The sequence below is a fragment of the Panthera leo genome, chromosome A1 (assembly GCF_018350215.1).
Source record: "Panthera leo isolate Ple1 chromosome A1, P.leo_Ple1_pat1.1, whole genome shotgun sequence".
Lineage (NCBI taxonomy): Eukaryota > Metazoa > Chordata > Mammalia > Carnivora > Felidae > Panthera > Panthera leo.
In genome coordinates, this window is record NC_056679.1 from 155,430,899 (window position 1) to 155,452,832 (window position 21,934).

The 21,934-nt window shown below is 35.0% G+C and overlaps 1 long non-coding RNA gene and 1 pseudogene across 1 annotated transcript in view; both read right to left on the bottom strand.

Annotated features, from left to right (window-relative positions):
* Positions 1-21,934, bottom strand: part of LOC122222753 — a 141,275-nt gene that overhangs the window by 104,440 nt on the left and 14,901 nt on the right. The window contains exons 2-3 of the long non-coding RNA XR_006203852.1: positions 21,005-21,126; positions 19,924-20,026 (exon numbers count right to left, since the gene is read on the bottom strand). This is a non-coding gene — a long non-coding RNA (uncharacterized LOC122222753). The remainder of the gene's footprint in view (positions 1-19,923; positions 20,027-21,004; positions 21,127-21,934) is intronic.
* On the bottom strand, positions 10,362-10,904 carry LOC122222746 (annotated as a pseudogene).

Sequence of the window (21,934 nt, forward strand, 5' to 3'; positions counted from 1 at the left end):
TCTGGCTCCATCCATGTTGTCATAAGTTTCAAGATTTTATTCTTTCAGGGGCGCCTGGGTGGCTCAGTCAGTTGACCGTCTGACTTTGGCTCAGGTCATTAAACTCATGGTTCCTGAGTTTAAGACCCGCATTGCGTTCTATACTGACAGCTCAGAGCCTGGAGCCTGCTTCGAATTCTGTGTCTCCCTCTTTCTCTGCCCCTCCCCTGCTCATACTCTGTCACTCTCTCAAAATAAATAAACATTTAAAACATTTTTTTTAAATACCTTGAGACAAATAAAAAAGCCAATACAAGTCAACAAAAATCTTTGAAAAGCAGCAAAAGCAGTTCTAAGAGGGAAGTTCATAGCAATACAAACCTACTTCAAGAAACAAGAAAAATCTCAAATAAACAATCTTTTACCTAAAGAAACTAAAAAAAGAAGAAATGAAGACCAAAGTTAGAAGAAAGGAAATAACAAGCATCAGAGATGAAATAAATGAAATAGAAACCAAAAAGACAATAGAAAAGATCAGTGAAATTAAAAGATGTTTCTTTGAAATGACAAACAAAATGACTCACCTTTAGGAGACTAAGCCAGAAAAAAAAAAACAGATTACTCAAAATCATAAATGAAAGAGAAGTTACAATGATATCACAGAATTACAAAAGATCATAAGAGATACTATGAATGGTTATATGCCAACAAACTGGACAACTGAGAATATATATATTTCTAAAAACACAATCTTCCAAGATTGAATGATTTATAATCAGAAAATGTGAACAGACCAATCACTACAAATGAGATTGAATCAATAATCAAAGCTTCCTAACAAACAACAGTCCAGAACCAGGCAGCTTCACCACTGAATTCTAGGAAACATTTAAAGAATATTTAATACCTAGCCTTTTCAAACTCTTCCAAAGAATTAAAGAGGAGAGAACATTTCCAAACTCATTTCACACAAAGCCAGCAATACTCTGATAACAAAACCACCACAAAAAAAACTGTAGGTTAATATCTCTGATGGACACAGATGCAATGAAATATTAACAAACCAAATTCAAAAACACATCAAAAGAATAAAACATTGTGATCGAGTGGGATTTACTCCAAGGATGCAAAGATAGTTCAACATCTGCAAATAAATCAGCATGATACACATTAACAAATTAAAGGATGAAAATCACCCTATCATCTCAACAGATGCAGAAAAACATTTGATAAAAGTTAACACCCATTTATGATTTTAAAAAACTCTCAACAAAGTGAGTATAGAGGGGCATCTGGGTGGCTCAGTCTTTTGAGCATTCAACTCTTGACTTCAGCTGAGGTCATGATCTCGTGGTCCCTGGGATCAAGCCCCATGCTGGGCTCTGCACTGACAGCATGTAGCCTGCTTAAGATTCTCTCTCTTCCTCTCTCTCTGCTCCTCCCCTACTTGCATGCACACTCTCTCAAAATAACTTAAAAAAAATAACTTAAAAAAAACTTAAATAAACTTTAAAAAAAGTGACTATAGAGTAAATGTACCTCAACATAATAAAGGCCATACTTAAAGCACACATCATAAACTTTTCCTACAAGATCAAGAACAAGAGAAGGATATACACTCTCCCCACTTTTATTCAAGATAGTATTTGCAACCCTAGCCACAGTAATAAGGCAAGAACAACAAATAAAAAGCATCCAAATTGAAAGGGAAGAAGTAAAACTTTCCCTATTCATAGACAACATGATATTATATGAAAACCCTAAGTACTCCGCCAAAATCTGTTAGAACTAATCAGCAAGTTCAGTAAAGTTACAGGGTCAAAATCAACATACAAAAATCTGTTGCATACACTTAACAACAATCAGAAAAAGAAATTAAGAAAACAATCACTTTAAAATTACAGTAAAAAGAATAAAATACCTAGAAATAAATTTAACCAAGGAGGTGAAAGACCTATACACTGAAAACTTTAAGACACAGATGAGAGAAATTAAAGAAGACACAAATAAATGGAAAGATATTCAAGCTCATGCCCTGGAAGAGTTAATACTGTTAAAATGTTCATATTATCCCAAAACAATCTACAGATTCAATGCAACCCCTATCAAAATCCGAACAGTAAACAATCAATCAACAAACAATCCTAAAATTTGTATGAAACCATGAAAGACCTTGAATCCCAATGGCAATCAATCAATGAACAATGCTAGAATTTATATGAAACTACAAAAGACCTCAAATAATTAAAGCAATCTTGAGAAAGAACAAAGCTGCAGGCATTTGCAACCTGATTCCAAACTATATTACAAAGTTATGGTAGTAACCAAAACAGTGTGGTAAAAGCATTAAAACAGACATATAGATGAACAGAACAGAATAAGAACCCAGAAATAAACCCACACGTATATATGGTCAATTACTCTGCAACAAAGAAGCCAAGAATATACAAAGGGGAAAGAATAGGCTCTTCAGTAAACAGTGCCGGGAAAACCGGATAGCCACATGCAAAAAAAATGAAACTAGACTGCTACCTTACATCACTAACAAAAATGAAGATGAAATGGATTAAAGACTTAAATGTAAGGCCTGAAACCATAAAACTCCCAGCCTACCATTACTAAAAATCTTTGGCCAAAGGTTAGCCTTTATGGGGATTTGCTCACCAGGTTCTCATTACCTTAAATGATAGGAAAACTCAAGCTGTGATTTTTGGTTAAAATGGTCCTAGGTTCTTTGGCAAAAGTAAATGCAAATCCTCTCTATAGAAAAGTAGCTTTATTCTAAGCCTCCAGGATTCTCCAAATAATATTTCAAGGGCAATGAGAAAGATAATACAAGGACACAAAACACAAGAAGACAAAAGCCTACACAAATAAAAAACAACTGCAAGAGACCCATTAAGACTTTAAATATTAGAGGGGCGCCTGGGTGGCTCAGTCGGTTAAGCGTCCGACTTCGGCTCAGGTCACGATCTCGCGGTATGTGAGTTCGAGCCCCGCGTCGGGCTCTGTGCTGACTGCTCAGAGCCTGGAGCCTGTTTCAGATTCTGTGTCTCCCTCTCTCTCTGTCCCTCCCCCGTTCATGCTCTGTCTCTCTCTGTCTCAAAAATAAATAAACGTTAAAAAAAAAATTTAAAAAAAAAAGACTTTAAATATTAGAATTATCAGAGACAATTTACTACATTAAAAAATGAATGGCATGCTTAAAAATATCTGCAGGTGTAAGAAACTACAAGAAGTGGAAAAGCAAATTAGGAAAAGAATCAAATGGAATTTCTAGAAATTAAAATGACTGTATTTATAATTCAATTATTTGCAAATCACCTCTCTGACAAAATATTAACACCCAGAAAATATAAATAATACAACTCAACAGCATAAAAACAAATAACTTGGTTTAAAAATGGGTAAAGGATCTGAATAGACATTTTTTCAAAGAAGACTTACAAATGGCCAACAGTTATATAAAAATACTCAACATCACTAATTGGGAAAAGCAAATCAAAACCATAAGGAGATATCATCTCATACCTGTTAGGATGGCTATTATCAAAAAGATGAGAAAAGGGAATATACGTTGAAATATAAATTGATACAGGTATGGAAAAAGTATGCAGGTTTCTCAAGAATCAAAATTGGAACTACAAACTGTGGGATGTCTGGCTGGCTCAGTCAGTAAAGCATGTGACTCTGGATATTGGGGGTAGAGTTTATCCAAAAAAAAAAAAAAAAAAAAAGGAAGGAAGGAAGGAAAGATAGAAAGAAAGAAAGGGAGGAAGGAAGAAAGAAAACAGAACTACCTTATGATCCAGCAATCCTACATCTGTGTACATATTCAAAGAAAATAAAATCATCTCAAAGAGCTATCTGCATCCCCATGTTCACTACAGCATTATTCACAATAGCTAAGATATGGCAACAACCTAAGTGTCCATCATGGGTTTTTAAAAAGGAATATTATTTAGCCAACAAAAAAGGAAGGAGGAGCACTGGGGTGGCTCAGTCAGTTGAGCATCCAACTCTTGATTTCAGCTCATAGTCTCATGGTTCGTGAGTTCAAGAGCCCTGAGGGGGGTTCTGTGCCGACAGCACAGGACCTGCTTGGGATTCTCTGTCTCCTTTCTCTCTACCCCTCTTCTGTTCGTGTTCTCTCCCCCTCTCTCAAAAATGAGTACATAAACATTTAAAAAAAGAAAAAAAGGAAGGAAACCCTGCCATTTGCAATAATGTGGATAAACTTGGAGGACATTGTGCTAAGTGAATTAAGTCAGGCAGAGAAAGACAAATACTATATGATCTCATTTTTATGCAGAATCTAAAAAAGTCAAACTCAGAGGCTAGAAAGTAGAACAGTGGTTGTCATGGTTGGGGGGCGGGCGGGAATGGGAAGATGTTAATTATAGGGTATGAACTTTCGGTTATAAATTCTGAAGATCTAATTATACAGCATAATAGTTAATTATACTGCATTGTATACATGAGATTTGTTAAGAGAGTAGACCTTAGGTGTTCTCAACCACACACACACACACACACACACACACACACAAAGGTAACTATGTGGAGTGATAGATATGTTAATTAACTTTACTGTGGTAATCATTTCACAATGTATAGGTACATTAAATTATCATGTTGTACACTATATAAGAATAAATTTTTTTAAACTATGCTTTTTCCTGGTTTTGGCACCAAAAAAACCCAAAAAGCAAAAACAAACAAAACTATGATCTGCCATTAAGAAGTTACTGTGATATACTTCAGAAAAGTTGTTTAGAAGCTAAAGTGTATACACAAACACAAAGCCTGACATTAGTGAAACAAATATTCATAACTGAAACAACGGCCAGAAATGATTAGTCATTATATTCTTGTACTATGAGCTAAATAATTGTGTCCCCTCAAAATTCATGCGTTTAAATCCTAATCCCAATTTAATGGTATTTAGAGGTAGAGGTACCTTTGGGAGGTAATTAGGTCTTGGGAGTGAAACTCATGAATGGGATTAGTGCCCTTACAAGACATGAGAGAGATGATCTCTCTCCCCACCATGTGAGGATACAGCAAGTAGGTAGCCATCTGCAAATCAGGAACAAGAGCCTCACCAGACACTGAATCTGTCAGTACCTTGATCTTGCACTTCCCAGACTTCAGAACTGTGAGGAATAAATGTTTGTCATTTAAGTCACCCAACCAGTTTACGGGATTTGTTATAGCAGTCTGAACTGACCTGAACATATTGAAAAAGCAGCAACTAATTACTTATAGGACCTAAGAAAGAAAAATACAAGAATATGAAATTGTGCTATGCTTTCTTACAGAGATACAGGTAAAAGATCATGCATAAAGTAATGCAAATGAAGAAATGTTTGCCAAATCCTTTGGGAAAATGACAAATTTCTAAGCAACGAGGGTCAGTATGACCATTCATGCATCACATAATACTATTAATGCATTAGTAACATTTTTGTCTCTTTTAGTGGTGCATAAATAAATGGTACATCTTTCAATTGATGGTATTTTAGATTTATGAAAACAATACTTGAAGAAATCAAAAATTTTCCAGAACTGATCAAAGACACCAATCCACATAATCAAGAAACCAAAAGTTCCCAGGCAATATAAATAAAAGTAAATCCACACTTAAAGACATCACAAAAAAACTATTTAAGTCTAAAAGAAAAGAACAGGACCTTAAAAACAACCACAGTGGGAGAAAAAAAAGGAAGGTTACCTTCAAAAGAAGGTCAGATGCCAGGTTTATGAAGCACAAAGTTAAATATTGTTACAATGGCAATTCTCCCCAGGTTGATTCATATATTCAACACAATTCCTACCAGAACTTTGGCAGCCTTCTGTAAAAAATTGGTAAAGATAATCCTAAGATTTATATAGAATTACAAATTACGTAAAATTGCAAAATTTACATAGAATTTATACAGAATACCAAAACAATTCTGACAAAGGAAAACAAAGCTGGGGCACCTGGGTGGCTCGGTCAGTTGAGCATGCAACTCTTGATTTTGGCTCAGGTCGTGACCCCAGGGTCGTGGGATCAAGCCCCACGTTGGGCTCCACCCTGAGTGGGGAGCCTGCTTGAGATTCTCTCTCTCTCCCTCTCTGTCTGCCCCTCTCCCCTACTCACACTCCCTCTCTAAAATTAAATTAAATTTAAAAAAAGAAAGACAAGCAAAGCTGGACAACTTATACTTCCCAATTTCAAAACTTAATATAAAGCTACTTCAGTTGTTATCAACATGATGTTGTACTGGCAAAGGACAGACATGTAGAGGCACCTGGGTGGTTCAGTCCGTTAAACGTCCAACTCTTGATTTCAGTTCATGTCATGATCTCATGGTCATGAGATCAAGCCCTGAATCAGGCTCTGCACTGACAGTGTAGAGACTGCTTGGGATTCTCTCTCTCTCCCTCTCTCTCTCTGCCCCTCCCACACTTGTGCATGTATACACACACACTCTTTCTCTCTCAAAATAAATAAATAAACTTAAAAAAAGACATGTAGATCAGTAGAATAGAACTGAGTACAGAAATAAACACTTGCATTTATAGTCAACTGACTTTCAACAAAGGTATAAAAGAAAGTCACAAAGGGAAAGGATAGCCTTTTTAATGAATGGTACTAGGAAAACTGAATATTCATATAAAAATTAACAGAAAATAAATCAGAAATTTGATTGTTAGAGCTAAAACAAATTTTTAAAAGAAGACACATGTGATTATCTTTAAGACCCTGGGCTAGGCAAAAATTTCTTAGATATAACAAAAAGATTTTTGATAAAAAAGACCTCACAAAATTCAAGTCTTTTGTACTTCAAAAGACGCCATTAAGAAAATTAAAAGACAAGCAACAGAGTGGGAGAAAATATTGCAAAATTTATATCTTATAAGAGACTTGTATACAAAATAGTCAAAGAATTCTTTGTATATAAGAAAAAAACCAATCTAAAAACTGAGTAAAATTTTTTAAAAAAAAGCATTTCACCAAAGAATATATATGAATGAATAATAAGCATATGAAAAGATATTCAATACCATTAGTGTAGGAAATGCAAATTAAAACTACAACAAGAAGCAATTTCACACCCACTAGGATGGTTATAATATTTTTTTTTAATAGATGATAATAGGGGCACCTGGCGGGCTCAGTCAGTAGAGACTCTTGATCTTGGGGTCATGAGTTCAAGCCCCATGTTAGGTGTAGAGATTACTTTAAATAATAGATGATAATGTGGGGAAACAAGAATCCTTATACTTTGCAGGTGGGAATGCAAACACTTTAGGCAATAGTTTGACAGTCTCATATAAAAAGTTGGAAATAAATTTGCCAAGGGATGCCTGTGTGGCTCAGCTGGTTAAGCATTCGACTTCGGCTCAGGTCATGATCTTACAGTTCGAGAGTTCGAACCCCGCATCAGGCTCTGTGCTGACAGCTCAGAGCCTGGAGCCGCCTTCGGATTCTGTGTCTCCCTCTCTCTGCCCCTCCCCTGTTCACACTCTGTCTCTCTTTCTCAAAAACAAATAAACTTAAAAAAGAAATAAAGAAAGAAATTTGCCAAATGACTGGGTAATTCTACTCTTAGGTATTTACCCAAAAGAAATGAAAACATAGACAAAGATTTACACATGAATTCTTTTAGCAGCATTATTCATATTCACAGTCAAAATCTGAAAAAAACTTAAATGTCCATCAACTGATGATAAGAGAGACAAAATGTGGTATATCTATATAGTGGAATACTATTCATCAATAGAAAGAACAAATACTAATACATGCTTCAACACACATGGAACTCAAAAATATGCTAAGTGAAAGAATGCCAACACAAGAGATCACATATTGTGTGACTTGATTTATACAAAATTTCAAGAAAAGGCAAATCTACAGAGACAGAAAATAGATTAGTGCCGTTTGGGGTCAGGGAGAGGGAATGGGGATTAACAGGTAATGGACATGAGGTTTCTTATTAGGGTGACAGAAATGTTCTAAAACTAATCAATGATGGCTGCACAAAATTGCTGAATTTATTTTTTTTTTTTATTTTTTTTTTTTTTAACGTTTATTTATTTTTGAGACAGAGAGAGACAGAGCATGAACGGGGCAGGGGCAGAGAGAGAGAGGGAGACATAGAATCGGAAGCAGGCTCCAGGCTCCGAGCCATCAGCCCAGAGCCCGACGCGGGGCTCGAACTCACGGAGCGCGAGATCTTGACCTGAGCTGAAGTCGGCTGCCCAACCGACCGAGCCACCCAGGCGCCCCGCTGAATTTATTTTTAAAAATCACTGAATTATATACTTGAAATAGGTGAATTTATAATATACAAAATATATCTTCAAAGCTATACACACACACACACACACACACACACACATATATATCCATATATACATACATATATACATATGTGAAGGTCAGATCAATAATTGACATAACAAAAACAACAGCAAAAACCAGAAAACAGTGGAATGAGATCTTAAATATGATGACAAAAATTACTGCTAATCCTGAATTTTACACCCAGCAAAATATGGTTAAAGAATAAAATAAAAAGACTTTGTCAGAACAATAAAAACAGAGTTTGTCATCAACACTTTCTAGAAGAAATGCCCAAGAATAAACTACTAGTAGCAGAAACATATTCCAGATAGAAGATCTAACATGGAAGAATTAACAGCAAATAAAGTGCTAAATATGTGAATATTTGTACATAAATATAACATATAAAAAATAGTAACAAGTCTCAAGGGTTAAAAAATATACAAAGCACAATAACAATGTGTCAGGTTGGGGGATAAATGGGGTTAAAGTGTTGTAAAGTTTTTGTATTATCCAAAAGGAGGTAAAAGGTACTGATTAACTTTAGACTATGAAAATTATGTTTATTATTCATTCTAGAGTAACCAATAAATGAACAGAAATAGAGTGTATAACTTCTAAATTACATGGAAAATGGAAAATTTTTAAATTATCAATTGTATTCTTCAGGGATATCCAGAGAAACAGAACTAAAACAAATAGGTAGGATGGATATATACATATTGGTTCATGAAGAGAGCTGCAGTAAACAAGCTGGAGGCCCAGGACAGCTGATGGTGTAGTTCCAATCCAAGCCCAAAGGCCTGAGAACTAGGTGAACCAATAGTATAGTTCCTGTCTGAAAGCCAGCTGGCTTGAAACCCAAGAAAAGCTAAATGTTTCAGTTCTATACAAACCTTCAACAGATTAGATGAGGCTCATCCATACTGGAAGGGCAATCATCTTTACTCATCTACCAAGTCAAATATTAATCTCATCCAGAAACACCCTCATGAACACACCCAGAATTTTTTACGAAAAAATATTTGACCAAGTCTCTGATTACCATTCTGGCCCAGTGAAGGAGACAAAATTAATCATCATGTCGATCCAAAGACAGCAAGAACGGAGAGAAAAACAGAAAAGACATGTCAAATAGAAGATGTAAAGACAGCAAAGTCTACCATGTCAGTAAATACAATAAATGTAAATAAATTTAAATTCTACTTAGAATCTGCTACATGTCTAAGAGAAAATATATTAATTCAATCCACTCCTTCACCAGCATCTACTCTGTGTTATCTATGTTTTAGGTACTTGGACACATCAATGAACAGAACAAAACAATCAGATTACACAGTAATAATAAATAAATGTCTTACATTTGTTTTTGTCTATCTAGAATATTTAAAAGACTGTGGTGATTTAGAACTTAAGATATTTGTATATAACAGGTTAACTTAAAAGTAAAGGAAGAGCTCAGTAATTAAACGAACAAACCATAGGGCATGATTACATGAGGTACCACAGACAAGGAAATTACTGAAAGTATTATGAGCTTATGGGCAGCCAAAACAAAAAGGGCAAAAGTTACATACTTTTAATTATTTGGCAAAAGCTTCATACTCTATGGAAGACAGAAACCTTTATTAGCCCTAAATTACAATGAAAACTAACATGGATCCTTCTATATTAGGGGATACCTAAATATATAGGTTGTCCCAAAAGATCCAGTAGCCTTGCTAAGTTTCCTACAAAGACAAGCAGATTCAAACAGAATCTAAATTAAGTCTGAATCCTGTTCCATCACTTACTGTTTGTACAACCACGGGCAAGTTCCTTAACCTCTCTGAACATGGGTTTCCTCATCTCTAAAACAGATCTATGATTGATGGAGTTAGAGAGAAGTTTCATAAAGTATCATGAAGTTTCATAAAGTAATTTTAAAAGAATTTTTGTTATTACTATGGCACATAATCAATAAACATAACAGCAATATAAACTGATACAGACTAGAGTTTTTGCTTCTAGATTATAAGACATGGTGCTTTATTTTTTTGTTACCATATAATTATTTTTAATGTCCAGCATTTATAATATAAGGGCCAGAGTTTTCTTCGCAACTCAAGTTTATAAATCTTCGATTGACTTGTGAGGCCAATAGGGATACTTCTTCTTGTCTAATCTGCTTTCTGGGAAGACTTCATTCAGGTCCTCAATGGTCATCTGATCAAATGGAATTGTGTTCTTCATCTTCTCCAGCTCTTTTTCATATTCCTCAATCCTGGCCTTTGAGAGAGACAAAAACTCAGCACAACTTTTCACATCTTCTTCTTCTTCAGCATCCACCTAAATGGTATATTTATCCTCTGGCACAGGAATCTTCAGAGCATTAAACTTCTTAAAATCATCTACCTACCCAGCCTTCACCACACTGGTCTTATAGTAAGCCCCGTTGAGAGCAGGTAGATTCTCAGGGAGAAGAGCCCACCTGGAGGTGAGGGTCTCATTCCAGGATGTCAGGGAGTTAACAATGGCCTTCGTGTCAGGGTATGATCTCCCCAAAACCTACTCAGTATATGGCTTTTAAAGCAAGTTTTTTCCCAGCCATCTTGAGATCCTTCACTGAACCCCATTGGCCCATCAAGACACAATGCTTTAAAAACAGTTCCACAGAACCAGTGAACTAAAATATGAAAAATTTCCAAAAGTGTTCTTAGAAATGTCTAAAAAAAACAGTATCAAATATAAACTATTTAACTAAAGAGATAATTGACAATTTTAGATCTTGAGATATAAGGTTTATGTACTAAAAATTTGCATAAGGCAAATTAGTAAACTTGGGCTTTTGTTAAATGGGTTTGTCTTTGAGTTAACAACCACTTTGTCTCTTTCCTAAGCATCAACAATAATCATTATACGTGAAAGTAGAGTCCATTTGTGGTTTTGAATGCCATTCTTTTGCAATACTAACACATAGAGAGCACTCAATTAATAACTCTTAATGAGCAAATGGCTATTGGCTATTATCTCTGGAATTAATAGTTTTCACTTCAAGGCAGTTGCCTAATATGTTCTGTGGTGACAGTTTGATAGCTTGACCCCAGGCATTTTTGTGACTTGTGACATAAATACTTTTTAAAAAGGCCAACTGTGATGATTAATTTTATTCGTCAACTTGGTTATAATTTATATAGTGCCCAATTATTTAACAAAACACTAATCTATGTGTTGCTCTGAAAGTATTCTGTAGATGTCGCTAGTATCTATAATCAGTTGACTTTAAAGAACAGGCATTATCCTCAATAATGTGGGTGGGCCTCATCTGATAAGTTGAAGACTTTAAGAAGAAAAATTGATGATCCTGGACAAGAAGGTATTTTGCCTCCAGACTGCAGCATTATCTCCACAGTTTCCAGCCTGCCAGCCTGCCCTGCAGATTTTAGACTTGCAGCCTGTACAAGTCTGTGAGCCACTTTCTTAAAATAAATCACAAACATATATGTGTATATGTATATGTTATATGTATCTTATCAGTTCTATTTCTCTGGGGAACCCTAAGTAATACACCAATAAAAGTGAATGATGTTTTTTTAGGCTGTAAAGTACTACATAAACATCAAAAGTAGAACACACCAAATGATACTATATATTGGCTTCAACCTTTTGTTTTAATTAAAACAAAATGTTTTTTCTTTGATATCAATCTAGATTACAGATACCAACCAGCATCTATCACCTTTAATATTCATGTCCCTTGAGTCTTCTTGCATAATAAGTGATTTCTCAGAATCAAACCATACATCATTAAATCCAATTGAAAGGAGATTCTAAAACAATTCTTTTAAAGATTATCCAACACATCAACAACACAGACAACTGAAATCATACAGAATACACTTATACTATATCAGTATTCATGTAATAAAAAAGATACCATAATTGTGTACCCCATACCTATTAATCTGTAGTTCTACCCTTTAGCATACACCTAAGGAAGATAAAGACCTTATCAAATCTAGGCCCATGAAGGATTAACCAAAAATACCTAGTACTATTTATTTATTTATTTATTTGTTTGTTTGTTTATTTATAAAGATTTTATTTTTAAGTAATCTCTACACCCAACATGGGGCTCAAACACACAACCTCAAGATCAAGAGTCACATGCTCCACTGACTCAGCCTGCGAGGTACGCCCCACCCAATGCTATTTAACAAGTCAGTTTATATCACCAAAACAGAAAATGTCACTTTTAACATAAAAACTAGAATAGGTACACCAACATAATGTTGATCTCGAGAAATGCAACATATTTAATTACATAATCTGAGACACTGGACCATGTTACAAAAGTGCACATTTTATTGTCTTGTACATTTTGTGGGATAAGGAAAGCAGAATAAATATCAAGGATTAAAGTATAAACTGGAACACAAGTCTTTGGCAGATTTTCTTTATACTGGACATCCTGACCCCCTTTATACACTTACCAAGAAAGACAAATACCAGAAATTCCTTCTTGAATATTTTCTTTCAGTTTCCCTATAATCTCCAGATACTCCCATTCTCTCTCCCAATGATTGTCCTAATGTTAAATTGTTCAAAGGAAGCAATTAATTGAAAAGCAATCAGGTTGTACATCACAAAATGGAAACAATCTAGCAATCTCTTTTATTTAATCAACATAAACAAATGATCAAAATAATTCAGTCCATTTCTGGGGCCTGAAAACATACTTTTTGTCTCCTCCTTTCCACCCCACTCTTCTTCTATTCCCAAGTCCTATGGCCAGGTCACAGCACCAAAAGCCCACTTTATCATATATTGCTTACCTCAATCTACATGAAGAAGTACAATGATGCTGCTAGATTCCAAATGTACAGCTATGTCGAAGTAAAAACCATCAAACCAGGCTTGAAAATGGCAGTATTCTATTACCTCAGTGGAGCTTATGGTCATTCTACAAAATCTACTGAAGTTATAAAACACTTAAAGTTTTTTCTATAATTAATAAATTGATCCTCTGTCTCTCCATTTCTAATTCCTTAATTCCAATACCCAGATGGCTTATATTGTTAAAAACATCTATGGAGGATTAATCTTTTGGTCATAATTTTTAAATGGATGCAATAATTGATTATATATATAATTCACTGCCTAATCAGAAATAAAACTGTAATCTCATAAAAGATGTTTAATAGCAATTTTAACTACTAGGCACATAATTAATGGTTAGGGTATTAAAAATTAAACTTCAAGGTGGCTAAAGCATAAATTTAAAAACTTTAGACAATTTCAAAGAAAACAAAACATTAAAATAAAAATTTCATAATTGTGTTTCTAAAAGTATGTGTAATAATACGTTGCTATTCTACATTTTCATATAAATTAATAGTAGATAGATATTATTCACCAAAAAAATTTTGTAAAATATTTTTAAAGACAGTGGAATAGCAATAAAACATTTTTTTAATAACTGAATAGCAATAAAACCATTTTTAGTTATAAAGAAATCTTACATATAAAAGAGAGCAAAGAAAGTAAGTTAAAGGCAATGGAATGCTGCAACACTAATTACTCTGTTTTTATATAAGGGAAAATATGGCAGCACAATTCGGTGATTGTTATATATGCAAAGCTTCCACGAACGTTGATGATGTCGTCTTCATAAGAAATACACAACTACCTTACCATATGTAATTTTTTTTTATTAGTAAGGGGATCCATAACAACACCGTTACATAATTGGGGCCCTACATTCCCATGCCTGACAATTTTCAATGAACAAACCTCACTAAGGCAATGACTGAATTTTGTGCAAGATTCTCAAATTCTAAATATATCACATTAAGGAACACCCATTTTATTTTCAATTGCTTGAGTGGATGGGATTAAAGCAAATGCAGTTGTACTATAGGAATTTTCTGCCACTCAACTGCCAGTGAAGTAATGCATGAAGAATTCTTATTAAGTCAAAAGAGAAGAGAATGCATTTGAAAGCATAATTTACCCCCTTGATTAAGTTTTACGAATGGAAAGATTCAAGATTCAAGGCACTATGGACCCTTTTCCCAACTCAAAAAGAGACCCTTTTTATTAATAACCATTAAAATGCTCCACATTTTAAAGTATGCAACATCATGGCCTCATTACAAATTAGGTATTTAGGGAAAACCGCATTTCCTTCAAAGGAAAATGTTAACAACATACAATTCCTTCATCATGCATTTTTAAATACTAAGGAAAGTTATGCAACTGTTTTCACAACCAAGGCTCAGGCAACTGCCCAAGAAGCCTATAGAATTGATATCAATAGGAGTTTTATGCCTGATGGAAAACCAGTCTACAGATTTTTTTAATCTGAAAAATAATGTCATCATTGTGAATTCCACTTTGGAATACAAAAGCAAGGATTACACTGTGTTGTTAAAATGTTAACAACTGCATTTCATTCTTTGAAAAGGCTATATAATTTTCCTAAAATAAAGAGTTGATTGTATCTCTTATTACTGTTACAAGAATTTGATATATCACAAGGTTTAAGAGTTACAGCATGTGCCAACTATCAACCAGAAAAAATGAACCTGATTCATAATTCACTTTGAAATGTCTAGTTAGTCAATCAAGTGATTTGTAATCATGAAGACTGCCAGAAATGTAGTGAATAATGAGCTAGAGTAAAATCCCTGGATTTTTTTTAGTATTCTTTTTCATTATGTGACTTTTGTTGCCATTTTTTACCACTGTTTCTCAGCAGCACACATATTTAATTACAAGTTTTTGACTATTAAATAGGTTAAAGGATATACAAGTTGAATGACCAGAGTATTTAATGTCTTCCCACAAAATTAAAAGTCTTACTGTTTGGGGTGTCTGGGTGGCTCAGTCAGTTAAGTGTCCGACTCTTGGTTTCAGCTCAGGTCATGATCTCACGGCTCATGGGATCGAGCTTTGTTTCAGGCTCTTCACTGTCAGCATGGAGCCTGCTTCAGATTCTCTCTCTCCTACTCTCTCTGTCCCTCCCCCACACACTCTCTCTCACTAAATAAATAAACGTTTTTTAAAAAGTCTTACTGTTTATAGCTTGAGCAAAGAAAATCACATTCCATCCAACTCCCTTCACACACACCTCATTTTATTTATTTAGTGAATATGCTGTTTCAGCATAGCAAATTTTAATTCAGTACATTTTCATAAGTTGTTTCTATATAGCCTAAAACAAATAAAATCACTTAACATAATATAGTTAATATCAGAAGCCATAAGCTTCCTTTTACTATCTTCATTGTATAACATTTCCTTAGTTAAAACTAATGTAAGCTGATGGCCAAAGAACATTTGACCTCTAACTAATATAATCTTATTAAATTATAAATAAACAAAATATAAATCAACCCAAAGTTCGGCATATAACTAAAAAGGTAATATGATAAATTAGTGTTTTTCTAAATGTAAAACTACTAACCTATGTTAGAATCTGTCATTCTGATAATACTGGCCATCATAACCATTTTAATCAGGATTGCATGACATAAGAATTACAGTTTTAAAGCACATAGAACTTTAGGGGTGCCTAGACAATGGCTCAGTCGGTTAAGTGTCCAACTCTTGATTCTGGTTCAGGTCATGATCTCACAGTTGGTGAGACGGAGCTCTGTACTGAGAGCACTAAGACCACTTGGGATTCTCTGTCTCTCTCTCTCTCTCTCTCTCTCTCTCCCCCTCTCTCTGCCATTCCCCCACTTGTGCGCTCGCTCGCTCTCTCTCTCTCAAAATAAATAAACATTTAAAAAAAAAAACCTCTGAAGCAAATGAAACTTTATTTTTTTAATGTTTATTTATTTTTTGAGAGAGACACACAGAATGTGAGCATGGGAGAGGTACAGAGAGGGAGACACAGAATCTGAAGCAGGCTCCAGGCTCTGAGCTGTCAGCACACAGCCCGACAAGGGGCTCAAACTCACAAATGGTGAGATCATGACCTGAGCCGAAGTCAGACACTTAATCGACTGAGCCACCCAGGCATCCCATGAAACTTTAAATGTGATAAGAAATAGGTTCATTCTTTCACTTATTTTTCATCATTTTCAAACAGAAGGATCCTTTTCCAACTTTAGACTGATCATTATACCAAAGCACATGTGGCTCTCCTTAAGGGAATTAATAGAGTCCTTAAGTCAAGATGTATTACACTTATTATTAAAATATATTATTTCAGAAAAAATTCAACTATTGAAATTTTATGGGTAAATTTCCAATAAGTGGTTAGTTGTTCAAGATAACAAAATTGCAGACATACACTATACTGCCTCTAAGAAGCTAGTATGACTATGGTGAGACTTCAGGAACAATACTGTTTATAACACTGAATATCCCAGAAAAGTGTAGCAGCACTCCACCTTGGAATTCATTTTATCACCATTATCACACCAACTGTGAGGAAAATCTTTTCTTTCCTTGTAGGTTACCCATCTGTTTAATTCATTCACTTAACAAATGCTTATTAAGCATCTATATGTACCAGGAATTGTACTAAACCCTGGGGATATAAAAATGAATTAAACACATAGCCTTTGCGCTTGCCATTAAGATATGTAACAGTCTAGGGGCGCCTGAGTAGTTCAGTTGATTAAGCTTCTGACGCTTGATTTTGGCTGAGGTCATGATCTCATGGTTCTGGAGTTTGGAGCTCTGTGCTGACAGTGCACAGCCTGCTTGGGATTCTCTCTCTCTATCTCCCTCTCTCTGCCCTTCCCCTGCTTATGCTCTCTGTCTGTGTGTGTCTCTCTCTCTCAAAATAGATAAATAAATCAATAAATAATCCTTAAAAAAGAAAGAAATCTATAGTCTAGAGAGATATAATAAGTGCAATAAAATATAAAGGTACATAAATATAAAATATAAGGCTCTCAGTTTAACTGAGGTAGACATGTAAGGAGTATACATGACATGGGGGAGTAAGGAAGAGGGCTGTCGGAGGCAAGCTTGAGACAACATGGAATGGACCACTAACAGAAAACCTTGTATGTATGCTAAAGAGAACACAATCTGTACCTTAAAATCCTTCAACGGTTTCTCTTGTTTGTGGAGGGAAAAATCATGGGATCATAGGTTTCCAGAATGTCTATTCAATTTATGTAATATGGCTTTCCTCAACAATGGTCACACTAACATTTCATATTGCATTATACACCTGTTAGAGAACTAATATCACCATTTTAGCCTATCTGCTTTATATCAACATGTAAATAATCTCCCAGAACAAGGATCTCCAGCTCTAGCAAACTTGCAAATTAAACAACAATTTTACTACTTGAAGAGCGGGGCAGACACTAAAGTTATAGCAAGTTTTCCAAGAAAGCATTATCAAGAATCCATACACGTGATAACATGCACGCAGCATACACACAACATGAAGTATACACAATATACTGGCAGACTGTCCAACGTTGTGTCTACATAAAGTCACAAAAGCAAATGTTTCAGCCAGATACATTTTGGTGTACCTCAGTCAGTTGTACAAAATCACTGTGAACTGGCCAGACTGTGCCTCAAAAGTGAAACAGCGCATTCTCAAGTTGCGTAAGTAAACCTTTCAAGCAGCTTAACACAGCACTTATAAATAGGAGCTCTGGGCAGAAGTTCTGAGGCCACATAGTTCAGGACTGAAATCCTTGGTCATTCACTGACCTTACGCAAATTATTGAACTCTGGCTCTAAGTTTTCTCATCTATAAACCTGAGATAATTATTCCTACCCCACATAACTGTTGTAAAAATATAATAAAATATAAAAAGCACTTAGAGTGGAACAAATTACATCAGTTTTAATAACAATTATATAATCATAATTATTAATTATTCAAAAAGTAGTATCACATCACTACACCTACAATAGAAATTATTCTAGTAAAGACAAACTCAAGTTTATACACTAAATAAGTTTAACTTCCACTATAATGTTAAAGAAATTTCCAAAGTCTAGTCCAACTGAAAATGTTTGAGCTAGGCCTAATGAGAAAAAAATAATACTGAGACAATCATCTTAAAACAATGCTTTCAAGAAATGAGACTTTTGAAAACACAATGAGTTATACTTAATAACTACTTATAAGGCATGGGAAGGGAAAGTCCAATCTTCCTACAAAAACACTGAGTGCCTTTTTGAGGAAAAGAAAACTATGCAATCAAATCTTTTCTCCAAATATAGTGCCATGTTATTCCTTTTTATATTTTGTGGCCTTTCACAAGCCATTTAGTATAGATGGTAAGGCTGGTTATAATCATGGAACATCATGTACCTGTAAAGATCCTCTCCCTACAGAGAGACCTGTTTTTTGAAGTCAGTGAGCATCAGTCCTACCAGTCTTTGATTTGGGATTTGTTTATATCCCAAAAGAAGAAAAATTAAAAGGGAACAGTGACAACAAAAAAGATAGAATAGTACTAAAGCAGAACTGTAAAAGAAAATTTACTTTGACAACCTGACATTGGTGATGATTCAAGTGAAAACAACTTGAGTAAAGAGGGCCAAAGCAACATCGGTAACTGTTATCAAGTTACTTACATACAGTGTTACACACATGCAGACACACACACAAACATCATGGTTAGGAAGGGTTAGGTCAAATCACAAATGTAATTCGTAAAGTGAAGTAACGATTAATGAATATGCATTAAATAATAATGACCTGAATTACAGATTGCTATTAGATACACTACTACCCCTTGTAATAATATGAAACATATATGGTCATCCACTATATATCTAGGAAAGAAAGCCTGTGGCAAGCATCAACAATGGCTACCAGTTGAAAGACCAAATAATGTATTTGAAAACAGACGAGACATTGATACTGCAGTTATCTGAAATTTCCTGAAATTAGTAATATATTTTATGTTTTATATAAATTTTTTAATGTTTATTTATTCTTGAGAGCAGAAAGAGACAGAGCATGAGTTGGGGGAGGGCCAGAGAGAGAGGAAGACACAAAATCCAAAGCAGCCTCCAGGCTCCACGCTGTCAGCACAGAGCCCAATGCGGGGCTCAAACCCACAAACCACAAGATCATGACCTGAGCCGAAGTTGGATGCTTAACCAACTGAGCCACCCAGGCGCCCCTGAAATCAGTAATATACTTTAAAATAAATAAGTAACATGTGATTCTGTTCTAGCCAATATTCATTCAAATAAAAGTCAAGAATTATAAGTTAGCTAGCATGTGTTATATGGAAATAAGAATGGAGGTGAGAAAGAGTACTCAAACTGGGGCACCTGGCTGGCTCACTTGGAAGAGCATGTGACTCTTGATCTTGAGGTCAAGCTCGAGCCCCACACTGGATATAGAGATTATCCTTAAAAATAAATAAACTTTAAAAAAATAAAAGAAAGAAAAGAAAGAGTACCCCTACTACTTTTAGGTATATTCATAAACACCAAACTGTCACTTCCACCCCTTTTCATTGTCAGGTTGATTTCTGTGTGAATCTTCACTACACTCTAGTAATAAAGCATGATGGTTTAACATCCCATAAAACAAAGTTTAAGCCAAACTATTGCTTGATAATGCTGAAAACATCAAATAACACTAGTGTGATCTTTCCTGTGTGAAGATGACACTGACTCACCTTCAACAGAGATGAGCTTCAAGTTGTTTTTCCCCAAGGGAGATGAACTCGCTGATCTGGCCAATTCTCTTGCCAAAGCTCCCTGGTGAACAACAGCTTATATCTGCAAGATGAGTGTTACCAGTGGTCACAGAAAATAACAAAATAAAATTATTAACATAGAAATGAAACCTATGCCTTGGTCCCAAGCCACTATGTTTTAATGAACTAAAAACAAAGTCAGAGAAATATATATATTTTATAATACTTACATACAAAATTGTACATGTATTTACTCTCATTCATTTTATTTGATCTTTCCCTGACCTAAAAATACAAACAGTCAAAGGCTGACCTCTATTCCTGAGTAAAAATGTTCTCAGCTGTCTTACCTAAAACAAAGATTGCTTCTGACATGTAAAATCAAAAGTGTATAATGAAAATGCTCAAAACATGAAAGCATGCCAACTTTACATCCCTCATCACCAGTAGCAATAACTGAGGAAATTACAGAATATTTTTGTTAATGTTAGCAACATTTTCAATAGCATTAAATTCAGTATGACTACAGCCAAAATTACTGTGACATTTCCTAAAATCCTGAAAAATACTTCCATTTTTTATGAAGAAAAAATACTTTCATTACTAGCTATAGTGTTTATTCATGTTAAAACAGAAGTTTGTAATTAAATATTCCTGATATGGAATTTTATTAGTTACCAGATGAATCTCCTTCATAAGAGTTAAGAAGTTGGTTCAACATTACCTGAAGACATAGTGTTTAAGTAAAGTTGATGTTATGTGCTTCTTTATTATTGAAAGGAATAAAAATTAGATTAGCATCTGTTAATAATCAATAAGGAGCTACTTACAACTAGATACAATTCAAACAAAAACACAATGCTAAGCATCTACAATGAGCAAGGCACTCACTATTTGGGGTTTCTGTGAACAGGTGTAAGAATAACAAAGCATAATACACAACCTCAAAGAAATCACAATATCAGTATTATTAAAACATTCCACTTCCAGTTCTATATAACTGTTTGCAATAACAAACAGCGAGAATATGAAGGGTGAAATAGAAAGCACAGCATCATACCAGAGAATGGTAGCTACCACAGGGATGAGGCTCTTGGGCTCCTCTTGCAAGTGCATATAAGGAAGTCTCGATAGAAATGTTGAGAACATCTGCTACAACCTGTGATGCAGGCCCAATGCCACCTGTAACCAAATAAACTTTGTTAATTTAAAGTCACTATACAACCGTTTCCACTCACAATTCTATTTCAGTGGGTCGGTCCCCTTAACCAGTCTTCACTGTATTTCTTACCGTGATTCCCCACCAACTCACCAAAACTGGAAGTTCTCCACTAGGCTGCAAACTCTTAAAGTTCTCCTTCATTATATTTTTTTTCAATTTTTTTTAACATGTATTCATTTTTGAGAGATGGAGAGAAACAGAGCGTCAGTGGGGGAGGGGCAGAAAGAGAGGGAGACACAGATCTGAAGCAGGTTCCAGGCTCTGAGCTATCAACACAGAGCCCGATGCAGGGCTCAAACTCATGAACTGTGAAATCATGACCTGAGCCGAGGTCGGACACCCAACTCAATGAGCCACCCAGGTGCCCCTAAAGTTCTCCTTCACTTTAGTTTCCCATTTCCACAATGCCCAGCAGAATACCTCACAAACTGTAAATGCCTAATAATTGCTTGATAACTTGAAATGAACTAGTCATCTTATTCTCTTATCAAAATACCACTTATTCTTGCTATAGTTCTATTCCTGGCAAGACAATATTAGATGAAAACACAAGATTGTTTACTTATTCAGCAAACATTTTGCTCAAACACCTACTAGGTACAATGCCAAGTGCTATATATACTAACATAACTAACACATGACCCTTCCTCTTAAGTAATTCAGTCTAGTAAAAAAGATAAAGATGGCAGACTCTGAAAACTATAAAAACACTGATTAAAGAAATTAAAGATGATGGGGTGGCTCAGTTGGTTAAGTGCCTGACTCTTG